The following is a 13,156-nucleotide window of genomic DNA, read 5'->3' on the forward strand; positions in this document are numbered from 1 at the left end:
TTGTTGTAGGGCAGCCTTGTGGGTATGTTAATTACCAATAAAAAAAAAGACCTATGTACAGGCTGTTCTCTTGGCCTAATACTGCTAGCTCAGGTGTTGGTCCACGGGGGTCACAGGTACCACAGGGGTGTTACACCTGGGCAGCAAGGTCCCTCCCCTTCTTCCAGTCTCCCTTGTTGGGAGGACCACTGTGCCTCAGCTGTCATGTGTACCACAGGAGCCTTGAGTGCCATTTTATTTCAGCTAGCAGCTGGAGGTGAGAGTGTGCCGGTATTGTCCCAGGAGATGTCTTCTTTGTCACCCAGTCTGGTTTTGGCAGGATCTTCTGCCATTACAGATGTGGCCCAGGGTAAAGTGCTGTTTGCTTCTTTGGACATCTTGCATTTTTTTTAGGGGTGTCAAGCTTCTCAGATCTCCTCAGCACTCACTGGTGCCTCAGTGGGATTTGAACCTGATCCTATTGGTGTTGGTGTCATTGTCCTTTGAACAGTTGAGTTGTGTGCTGAAGGACCTTACCTTTAAGATGGTCTTCCTTATTGCTATTTCTTCAGCTAGGAGACTGTCAGAGCTTCAGATGTTATCATGCAGAGCTCCCTTCTTATTGATCTCTGCAGATAAGATAGTCTATTCCTTTTATGTGAGCTATCCTATTTCCCTCTCAGTTCTTGGAGATTCTGATGAAGACTGGGCGCAGTGACAGTTGGCATACCTAGATGATTGGCGGACTTTGTTATGTTATTTGCAGAAGATGGAGTTCTGTCAGATCGTGTGATTGTCCTGTTTTGGGGGCCACGACAAGGGAACTGCGACATCCAAAACAATCATAGCAAGGTGGTTAAAGGATACTATCACCTCAGCCTACATTCTCAAGGGGCGGCCAGTGCCTTCAAAGCTGAAAGCATATTTCATCAGAGAGGTGCAGCTTTGTGGGCAGAGAGCAGTTTGATTCAATCTCAGGATATCCGTAAAGTGGCGCGTTGGTCTTTGTTGCATACCTTCAAAAGTCATTATTAGTTGGATGTGCAAGCACGGCAAGACAGAGTCTTTGGTGTGGGAGTGTTGACTTTCAGGCTCTTACATGTGCGCACTACCTGTGTGCTAAAATACATATATATTTTTTAGCTCTAAGGCAGAGAGTGGCAGTGATCTGCGCTAACCATTTAGAGCAGCTACATGGATGAGAGCTAACCAATTAGCATGCGGTTAGCATGTGAGCCCTTACTGCCTATATAATGGATAGCGGTAGGGGCTCATGTGCTAATGGCCACGTGCTAATGGGAAAATTAGCAACGGCATTAATGGGGAAAATAGAAAAATTGGTTCGTTTACCCTGGCAGTAAATTGGCCTTAGCACATGGAAATGAGTGTTAGGCACGCCCAAGTCCCACCTTCGCTATGCCTCTGACACGCCCCCTTGAACTTTGGCCGTCCTTGCGATGGAGTGCAGTTGACATCCTAAATCGGGTTTCGATTATACCGATTTGGATGCCCCTGGGAGAAGGACGTCCATCTTCCGATTTATGTCGAAAGATGGACATCCTTCTCTTTCGAAAATGAGCCTGATAGTCTCAACAGCTGATGAAAAGACCACAATCAAAGTACCTCTAGCAGGGGAGTTCCAGGATAGTCTAGTCTAGACAGAAGAATTCAAACTTTCTGGATATATATTAGAGGAAACCTGCTGCTTAGACTCTCACAACTTTTCTTTCGAAAGTGAAATATAATAAACAGATTGCATAGACCTCAGAGCTATTTTCAAAATATCTGACATGTAGGTATTAAACATTATTTTACAGGATATACAAAAGCCGTTCTTGGGAAATTTATAACCCTCATATTCTTACTTCTTAAAATGTTATTCACCATTTCCAATTTTCCATGATGACTTTAATTGTTCTTCATCAAAACTGTTTTATTATGCTCCAGGAAGACATTTTCTGTAGTATGGCAGTGAACTGATCATTGTGATACTTGGAGGGGCATAAACGAACGGGGCCGGCCATCTATATGGGCGGCCATCTCTAAGGCCGGCCCCGTAAAGCGGCATACCCGACTGTATTATCGAAACAAGATGGCCGGCCATCTTTTGTTTCGATAATACGGTCGGGGCCGGCCGAATCTCAACATTTGGGCCGGCCTTAGAGATCGCCGCCATTGGTTTCCGCCGATAATGGAAACTAATGGCGGCCATCTCAAACCCGGCCAAATCCAAGGCATTTGGCCGTGGGAGGAGCCAGCATTTATAGTGCAGTGGTCTCCCTCACATGCTGGGACACCAACCGGGCACCCTAGGAGGACTGCAGTGGACTTCACAAATTGCTCCCAGGTGCATATACTTCTTTTTGAGTCGAAGTCTCAGCATTCAGATATTTCTCTTTTTAATCCTTTCCTATCACTTATAGAGTTCCTCTGGTTCCTTCTTTAACCCTTTCCTATCACTAATGGAGTTCCTTTAGTTCTTTCTCACTGCTTTAAATGTACTGCTAACATGTAGTGACTGTAAATTGCTCAGAAGGTTCTTGATGGGTGGTATATTAAATAATAAACTTGTTAACTTGGAAATACAGCTTTATAAAGACTATCAATCAACAACCATAAAGCCTCCAAAGTTATAATTTCTGGATTCTCAAAAGATACCATTGCCAGACCTGTAGATACAGTCTCAGATTTACTCACATCCAAAGCAGGGGCAACTCCGCTCATAGACAAACAACCATTCTATAATGGCTTAGGCCTAAGTGCTGTTATGGCATTGACGCTAAGTGCACTTCATTGAGGTGCTGTTATAGAATTGCCCCCTGGAGTACAAACACTCATTTATACTTTGGAGCAGGTGCTAATTTGTACAAGGGCATTTATGCTCTATGAGCAGTCATTGTATGAGCCTATTTTGTAAAGGCATATAGGCATTCTGTTGCCTCTATGAAACAGGTGCCTCTTTGGACTTTTCATTTGGGCACCCTTTTATAAAATTAGTCACTCAGAGCTTCCTGTCCACTTAAATCACCTATGGTCACCTAACCCACGATATTTAGTGGCACTAAACCGGGCAGTGCCACTGAATTTCAGCTCTGACTTGCCACAGAAAAAGTGGACAGGTCAGGGGTGGTACAGGGGGTGGCATTGGGGACGAGCCAGGGGTTATGCGGGTGCCGGAAATATACAGTGCCAGGACCTGCATAGCTAAACAGGTGAATTTAGGACAGCTCAAAAGCTGTCCTAAATTCACTACTTAGCTTGCAGACCCCGGCCTCCTGTGAAAAATTCCTGGATATGTTGCCGCCCCCCCCCCCCCCCCTCCATCTGTCAAGACACCAGAAGTGGGTTTTGAAGAGGCCAAAAGCCCTGTCTTTTATTTCCATGGTTTGACAGTGGATCCTGTTATACTGTTCCTTGATCTCTATCTCGGGTACCACTATTGGGATCATGATCCATCTCCTTTGTGGGTAACCCTATTACCTGTGCAGGAAAGAAAACAAAAGAAGACAGTCATGCATTGAGAGACAGGCTGGGGGCTGTGATGAGCAGAAACTGCACTAATGCATCAGGAAATGTTAAATGGAATGCCATGGAAGTATATCAAAAGAAATAAAATCCTTTCAAACATCTCCCATACTTTGCCTTGCATGAGCAGCACTGCAAATTAAGGAGGACCATTCCTCTTCCAACCAGCAAATTTCTGCATTCTAGAACTATGAAGCATCATTCTCTACTAGTTTAGCGAGCACTACCCTACATAGTACAATAGAGAGATCAACAGAGAACACAACATAGAATTCAAAAGCAAAGTTGGTGAATTGTGCATCTCTTAGGTGGAGAGAGTAAATTATTCTCCCCACATACCAAATCTGAGCAAGACAACACTACAGTGGAAGAGTGGTAGGAAGGAAAAAGAATACATGCTGGCTGCACATGGCCCTGGATAGAAAGAGGCCCACCATTAGCTTATACACTAGGGCTAAACATCGTGGTAGTAATAATACAAAGCCTTCAAGAGAAGATAACATTCTTAGGGTCCTGCACGCTGTAGGCGCGCTAGCAGTTTTAAGCGCTGAAAATTAGTACGCTTTAACGCTAGAGACACACATATATTCCTATGGGGGTGTTTGTAGCATTAGCGCATACTAATTTTTAGCATGTGAAAAAAACGCTAGCACACCTTAGTAAACAGGTTCATTAGGGCCTCCTTTACAAAAGCCGTGCTACCAATTCTCAGTGTGACAAATGAAAGGAAGTCCATTCAATTCCTATGGGCTTCCTCTCATAGTACCATAGTAAATGATGGCAAATAAAGACCTGTATGGTCCATCCAGTCTGCCCAATAAGACAAACTCATTTTACATGGTATGTGATACTTTATATGTATACCCAAGTTTGATTTGTCCTTGCCTTTCTCAGGGCACAGACCGTAGAAGTCTGCTGCCCAGTACTGTTCTTGTACTAAGTTCTGAAGCTAACGTCGAAGCCCCTTAAAATTTACATTCCAGTCCATCCCTATCTACTCTCATTAGCCTTGCAGGAATCGCTAGCATGGCTTTGTAAAAGAAGCCCTTAGAAAAACATCAAGGCAGACGAACCTCAAAATCCGATGTGGAGACAAACGAAGCTGATCAATCAATAGTACAAATAGGGTTAAAACCCAAAAGAACGCCCGACACAGGCAATACCGAAGTGTTTGGCTACCCGCAGTCACTTTCTGGAAAGTGATTCTACTGTTAACAAAGCATCTGTTTTGGGTTTTTTACATGGTATGGTGCCATAGTCCTTTGGCCATTAATTACATATGGTGGTAACTAGGCTATTTTATTGATGAAGATAATATTTTAGCCCCTGACACAGCCCCTTTGGGCGAAAGATGGCCCATGTCAGGTGTTCTTTTGGGGTTTAACCCTATAATAAAGTTTGATTTGCACTATTGACTGATCTGCTATGTTTGTCTCCACAAAGAAGCCATTAGTGCAGTAATAGGACATGATGGACTTGTTCATGGATTCAGAGCAGCAGGTGATAACCACACACATTGATGAGGAATTTCAGAGGACTAAAATCAGTTATATGGCTCCTAAAGATGAAAAGAAGATAATGTACTGTTACTATTTTGCCATAAACCCTGTATTGGAATATTAACAGAGCTCTCTACAAAAAAAAAAGCAGAAAGAACAAAAATATTGAAGGAAAAGCTGAAAATGCAGCCAGAGATAAAGAAAAAGCAACAGAAAAATTCAGAACTAGTCCCTATCAAGCTGGGTGCCACAGACCTGATTAAAAACAGTTTCCAAGTGCACCTTGATACGTTTCCTATACATATTATATACCCTGTGCATTCCAGAATGAAGCTCTTTTTGGCACAATGCAAATACTGAGGCGAGCATTAGCAATAAATTTGAGAGGCTGAGGTTATGCTCCACATACCCTGGCATAGGAATGAGGTTCATTACTGTTATGGCAGAAGCAAAACTATCTCATTTGTAGACATTGGCCCTTGGAGAGAAAACACAATGGGCACAGGGAACAACATAGCTCTCTACATTCACACCTGAATTCTGAAAAATGAATTATGATTACAGTAAGTACTTTAGTATGAACTACATTCATGAATTTAATTGCATTACACTTACACTTAAGGCTTCCCTGTTAATAACCAGGCATCATAAAAACAAGGAGTATGTGTTATTACATTATATGGATAGAATGTTTGCACTTTATGCCCAGCCAATCATTATGAGCCTCTCATTGTTGTCTAATGAAGGAGAATGCTTTATAGAATTTTAAGTAGTCTTTGCAGACCCAGGACTGTAGGGACATCTGGAAACACAATCTTCTCATACAGTAAATCAATTTAGCAAGTACAAATCACGTACACCGACTAATTAAAAACAATGCAACATAGCTTTCCTTGTTTGAACCAGGTTTTTTTTTTCTTTTCTTTCTTTCTTTTTTTTAAACTTTTGCCAAGCACAACAAGTTTTAAATATGCCAGAATCTCATGCCCACCCACGGGAGGTCAAAAGAGCTCTGTTACTGGTATCTTGGTTAGAACCACATATCATCCACTTCATGTTTGGCTGTCTATATGGTTGACATGGTGGAGACTTTGACAACTAGCATTTAAGCATGGGTGACTGGGCCCTGCACAGAGTGACAGGTTCAGCTCTGGCCACCTGGTTGGGTAGATTGAATGGACCATGAAGTTCTTTATCTGCAGTCATTTACTGTAATACTGTGTTAAATCATCCAAAAAGAAGAGTACATTTATGCATCTTTGAACACTCTAGATGTGAATTAATGATGCGTATATATTTGGGGTAGTGGATATTTGTAATTATTACTTTTATATCTCATTTTTAGCTTCATGGTTCTGCTTTCCGGTATTCTGAGATATAACCCCAGGAATATGTCTAGTCTTATCCCTTACTGCCTACTGTATTTTGATGGATAAGTATTTGATTTTAATCTAGGTTCCTTTCGTTGTTTTCTTTAATTTTGTTTGTAGTTGTCTTCATTTTATTTTATTTTATGTACTGTAACCTACATAGATTTGTTCGCATACACGGTGAGGGGCATTTTCGACATGACGTCTAAACCTGACTTGGGACGTTTTGCTGAAAATGCCCAAAAATCAAGTGTTGAACATGGCCATTTCTGAACCTGAAAAACCTCTTTTTGTGTTGAAAATTGCCATTTCCAAGACATTTTCTAGACGTTTTGTGCTTAGTGCATTTATCTTTTTTTGGATCATTTTCAGAAAAAAAAATGTCCAAGTGAAAAATGCACAAAATCAAGCCATTGGGATGTAGGAGGAACCAGCATTCTTAGTAGACTGGCCACACAGACATTCCCGCAGAGCAGTGGGTCACCCTAGGAGGCACTGCAGTGGACTTCACATAAAAGGTCCTAGATACACATCTCACCCTTGCTCCCTTATATTGTAATGTGAGTCCTCCAAACCCCACCAAAAACTTACTACACCCAATTATACACCACTACAATAACCCTTATGGCTTCAGGTGTCACCTATATGTGGATACAGTAGGTTTCTGGTGGGTTTTGAGGGGCTGATGCTTTCCACCACAAGTGTACCAACCAGTTTGAGTAGATTATGGGCCTGGGTCCTCTTCTCCATAGTGCAGTACACCAACCACTAGGCTATTTCATGGACCTACTTGCTGATCCAATAAGACTTGCCATAATATCTGAAGCTGACATAGAGGCTGATATATACTGTTTCTTTCACATCTTTGGGGGTGGGAAGGGTCAGTGACCACTGGGGAAGTAAGGGGGCCATTCCTTTATTCCTTCAGTGGTCATCTGGTCATTTAGGGCACTTTGTTTTATAGCTTTGTCATTATTAAAACAGGTCTAGATCTAAACATCCAACTTTTAGCTCTGGACATTTTTGTTTTGTTCCATTATAGCAAAAAAAAAAAAAAAACGTCCAAGTGTTAGGAATGCCCAAATCCCACCCTTAACACACCCCTGACATGCCCCACTTGTGATTTAGATGCACTGCAGGAGAACAAAATGGAAAAATGTCTAAAAAAAATGGGTTTCAAAAATAGTGATTTGGACGATTTTGCAAGAAAAACGTCCATCTGCCAGTTTATGCCACTTTTTGGATGTTTTTCTCTTTCAAAAATGAGTCGTCGTCCCCCCCCCCCCCCCCCCCCCCAGTATTCAAAGATATTAAACTGGGTTAAATGCCACATACCCTATTATCCGCCGATATTCAGAGGGTCATGGCTGGCCATGTTCTGCTGAATATTGCCAGTTACTGGCTAGCAGATAGCTGGTTATATCGAGCAATATAATCAGCTATCCGTCAATTTTTGATGCATCGCCACGTAACTTTAGTGGCCATAGTTGGCTGCGTGCAATGCAGTCCTATCTTTGGCTGGTTTGACTTTGTCTGGCCAGCGCTGAATATCAGCATAGCTGGCCAAAGTAAAGCCAGTCAAAAGTAAACTGGATATTCAATGCTGGTCTCTGGAAATGGCCCGACATTGAATGTCTATTTTTAGTGCCTACCGCAGGAGTTAGCCCAGCTAACTCCTGTGATCTGAATATCGGCTTCCCAGTGCCTCAAATGTGAAAAGTGAAAATTTTGTAGACTGCCATCTCCAATGGATCGCTTACAACTAGCAACAATATAAAGCAATCATACAAATATTAAACAGCAGTGCATATAAAATAACATGTTGATATTCAGCAGCGGCAGTCAGCTTATTTTTTTTCTAAATGTGGCATAAAAAATAACATCTAGAAAAGATTCTTGGGCAGATCTCCAAGTTAACCATAACATCTATTCCGTTAATCTTTCAAGAAATCACCCTCCCCTCACCTATCCACACCCACCCTGTTAGAATATCAATGATATGCTTTGATGTCCCCATGCATACTTCCTACCCACCCCCATCCTCCCACCCTGTCAGACTGTCATAGTAATGCTTGAATGTTATCACTTATATACACTGTCAGCTAGCACATTTGCTTATTTCCGATCTGACGAAGAAGGGCAACCTTCGAAAGCTAATCAAGAAATGTATTAAGTTATGTCCAATAAAAAAGGTATCATCTTATTTTCTTTTCCATGTTTTATTTTGTTTGATTTCTATTGATAACCTTAAGAGTGGACTAACATGGCTACCACACTCCTCTACTTAAGAAGTTCACTGTAACCCTGACATCACAATGCCTTGAATACTAACATATGCAGCTTAAACTGGCATTGAAAACAGGAGAATGCAGCTAAATTGTTATTTCATTTTCTTATTTCTTTCCTGTGCCTTTTTTCCTTTTATTCCTTTTTTTTTTTTTTTGTTTCATGTCATTTCCATATTTTGACTCACACTAAAATATCTCATCCCCAGATCCAACATTTCTCCCTTCCTTCCTTCCTTCCATCCCTCTCCTCTTCCCTAAGGTCCATTATCTCTTTCTTTTCTGGAGTCCATCATCTCTCTTTCTTCCCTCCTTCATTGTCTAGCACCTCTCCCCCCCCCCCCCCCTTCCCTCCCCTCCACCCACATGAGCAGCAATACAAACTTGGTGGTGAGCAGCATCAAGTTTTTCTCATGGCTGCTGGAGCTCACCCATAGCTTCGACCAGTGGCCCCTCCAGTTCTGCTCACTGGTCTGCCGCTCACTCCCCTCCCCCTACCCAGGGTTCAGCATCTGCCCCCCCCCCCCCTCAACCCCTTCTCCCTGCCGGTCTATCTTAAGGGTGGTCTTCTGTTGGGCCACGGAAGTGGCAGTGTTGCACATACGCTGCCTTTGGCCTGCTCCAAAACTTCCCTCTGGCCTGTCCCGCCTCCTCTGACATCACTTTCTCCTTCTGCATGGGTGAGTCAAGTCAGAGGAAAAGCTTTGGAGCAGGCCACAGGCAGGATATATGCAATGCTGTGCTGTTAGGGACCAACAGAAGACCAACTTTAAGGTAGACCTGTGCGAGGGTAGGGAGATATTGAATTGTGATTGAGGGGGAGGGGGGGAAGATGTTAGGTCATGCTGAGGACAGGGGTTGGGAGTGAAAGCAGAAGAGACGATAGGAGACAGGAGATGCTGAAACATGATTAATTTTTAAAATTGTAATTAATAATGCATTAATTGCAGTTAACAACAATTAACATGCAGCCCTAGTATTTACCTGTGTATGCAATACACACAGATAAATGCCATTATTTAAACATGGATATGTTTCTAAACTAATGGCCATAGACACCTATATATCTTTATAAAATACCACATAACTTGGGTTATTCTATCAATTATACATTTAAGTCCTGCCAGTTCTCTATGTGTATGCCCAACTACAAATTACATGCTATCATCAGTAATTTGTTTCCTATCAACACACACATACATTACACTCCTCACAAGAACATCGTCTTGAGCATCCCTCCCCAGCTTTGGCTCATTTGGAGGTTACTAGCTGTAGGGCCTTTTTCTTTTTGGCATCCTGGCTGTGGAACCAGTTGCCTAGGAACCTTTGTGCTGAGGGCTCAATGGTTTGATTTAAAGCACTTCTGAAGGCTTATTACTTTACAATGGCATTTGGATAACTGGTCTTGGGGTGGAGCTGGTCAGTGATATGAACTTGCATGCTGTGTGTTTGTTTTGTTTTTCTAAATTCTTTTTCTTCTTTTCTTTGGAATGCATGGATCTCTGTCCTATATCATTTGTAGTTCTTTTCTTTTCCTGCAGTTTGAATATTATTGTAATGTGCCCTGGCTTGCATGGCATTGAAGGGCAATATATTAACTAAAGCTAGCCTAACCTAACCATATGTGCATAGTCACAGAATAGCATTTAACTGGATTATGAACACATGCCAGTGCTCTGTCATTTACATGCATAATTAGTGCATAAATGTTGACTCCCACTTTTTAGAATTTGGTGAGCAGCTAGCGCCCATCACCCCAAAATCCAGAGAGCCAGAGGAGAGAAATTCTCAAACAGACTCCTATGATGTCATCAGATACATTCCTCATCCCCTGTCCTCTTGAGAACAGAGATCCAATCACAGTGGAGGAGGAGGAGGACAGACATTAGTTCCCATGGAGACATATAAATTTGCCAGAGACAACTGAAAGGGAAGGTTATTTCCACCAGGGCAAGCACAGACCCAGTTGTTAGTTTTTTAGTGTATAAAATGCCATGGGGTGGAGGACAGTACATGAGTGCTTTCTTGTTTTAACTATCCTGAGAGAAGGAACTGTTGAAGACTGGGCTGCCTAAAACTGTATTTGAGATAAGGCCAGCCAGACTTTAAGCTCTAGATAAATGATTAATTAAAGAACTGCATAAGGATGTGACTGAACTTTAAAGATCTGTGTCCCAGAAGGAAATTTGGGCATTTCTTACCCTGCAAGTTTCCATTAAGGGGCTTGAGTAATTCAATTTCCTATCAAGGAACAGAGAGACAGAATTATGAGAGCTGTTAGAACATTGATTGCCAAAGCCTGAGGTGTCTAGTAGAACTAATTTGCATATGTGCTTATCTATTCCAATCTGACTTGTTTCTGTTCCTATTTATGAGGGAAAAGAAGCTCTGGAAATTATTAAGAACCGAGAAATATCCTAGAATCATCTCAGCAGTTACTTTCCTATTCTACAGTTGATTGTTTAGAATTGATATGAATTTTACTCTGAGTACTGAAGGGAGTGAAATTAGACTTCTGTAGCTGTGGCACCTGTGCTTGTGGATTTTTCTGTCTTCATGGGAGTTCAGTCCTTAAACTTTCTACCCTGCTGTGCCTGTGGCTGATACGCTTGGCATAGTGGGGGATGCCTAGTCTATGGCTATTTTTAAGCACCTATTTTAATTATGTAAAAAGAAATAAGCACCTACTTATATTAATTAAATGTTACTGTAAGTGGTAGAACTGTGCCCTGGAGCAGGTATAAATGTCTGTACCTATAATTTTTAAGTACATGAGTAGACTAGTGTATGTGTGCTCTATCCATACGCCAGTCAAACTTTGCCCAGTACAAGATGCCATTTGCACTTGTATGTGGCCACATAACACAAGAAGATGAGTTTATAAAATTATCAGTCAAAAAGTTCCTTTTATGCAAAATAATTCACTTATCTCACTTCTTCTGCGGTACTGCCAAAATGCAGCAGCCTTACATCTGTCACACTTTTCCTACAGCATCTAAATCACTGTTATCTTGACAAGGATTTAATAGATCGTCATTCAAATCACCCAATGAAAAGTGAGACGTGATCAGCATGGATCATTAACAACTTCCCTTTTTTTTTTATAAGGAAATATTGAAACAAAATTTCAAACATTTAATCTGTGTGGAGCTATTGTGTTTAAATGAAAAATATATCTTTGCTCCAGTCTTTATAGGACTAAATCATGACCCCCCCTCCCCCCACCCACAGACTTTCATATACTTAATAGAGCTAAACCATGATCAAACCCTCGTGGAATTTCACAAACTTGAACTATTATATAACATTGGAACTCATAGAAAGCATACTTCATCTTGATAGAATGACAGACCAATGGAGTTTCTACTTTGCTTAAGTCAGTATTTATTTATTTATTTATTTATTTAGATTTTGCTTACACCTTTTTCAGTAGTAGCTCAAGGTGAGTTACATTCAGGTACCCTGGATATTTCTCTGTCCCAGGAGGGCTCACAATCTAAGTTTGTACCTGAGGCAATGGAGGATTAAGTTGAGGCAATGGAGGATTAAGGCCCTCATGATCAAAAGCAAACTCCAGCGCTAGAGGCTGTTAACACCATACTAGCGCCAGAGTTTGCAGCCGACCCATGATCAGAGCCCTCGAGCGCCTGAAACAGCGCACTCGAGGGCTCTTAGCGCAAGTAGCATGCAAATGTATGCTAAACAGGGCTTGTAGCGCAATTAGCATGCAAATGCATGCTAATCAGTGCTTAACGCATTCATCCCCAATGATCAGCGGCCAGCGCGCCAAAGATTGGGTCGCTGGCCGCGGCAAAATCAACGCCAGCTCTGAGCTGGCGTTAGACTTTTGGGATCATTGGGGAGGAATGGTGAGCCCTGTCCGTCCAGCATGCAGTTGCATGCTGGCAGGCGCCCCTTCCCCCCCAAGGCAAACGCGAACGGGGGGGACGACGTTCCCCCCCCCCATGTTCACGGAGGGCTGGAGATCCGGAGGAACCCCCTACCTTTTGTTGGAGGGACGCAGCCTGCCTGCCTCCCTCCTCTTCCAGTCAGTCGATGCCCAATATGGCGGTGCCCAGCCCCGCCCACTGCATCCTTACATTCCCTTACATGGTCTGTAGCCCCTGCAATGGGCGGGGCTGGGTGCCGCCATTTTGGGTTCGACTGACTGGAAGAGGAGGGAGGCAGGCAGGCTGCGTCCCTCCTCCAACAAAAGGTAGGGGGGCCGGGAGGGGGGTGTCACCACACCACACCACGGACCACCAGGGAATCTAAGGACAACGCTGGGGGGGAGGAGATGGGGTGGGCTGGAGGTCCACCGGACCTCCAGCCCCCCCCCCCCCCCCCATCGCTGGGGGGGGGGGGGGGAGATGGTTTGCGTGGCGGTGGCGGCCTCGTTGTTCGGCATGCTGTTTGACAGGTTTGGGCGTTTGACAGCCCAGACCTGTCAAACAAGTGCGGGAGGATTGGCACAATTATCCCGCACTTTAAACATGAT

The 13,156-nt window shown here is 42.9% G+C and overlaps 1 protein-coding gene across 1 annotated transcript in view; it reads left to right on the forward strand.

Annotated features, from left to right (window-relative positions):
- LOC115471773 (serine/threonine-protein kinase TNNI3K) overlaps positions 1-13,156 on the forward strand; it is a 262,913-nt gene that overhangs the window by 41,904 nt on the left and 207,853 nt on the right. The window lies entirely within an intron of this gene.

The sequence above is a fragment of the Microcaecilia unicolor genome, chromosome 6 (assembly GCF_901765095.1).
Source record: "Microcaecilia unicolor chromosome 6, aMicUni1.1, whole genome shotgun sequence".
NCBI classification, from domain to species: Eukaryota; Metazoa; Chordata; class Amphibia; order Gymnophiona; family Siphonopidae; genus Microcaecilia; species Microcaecilia unicolor.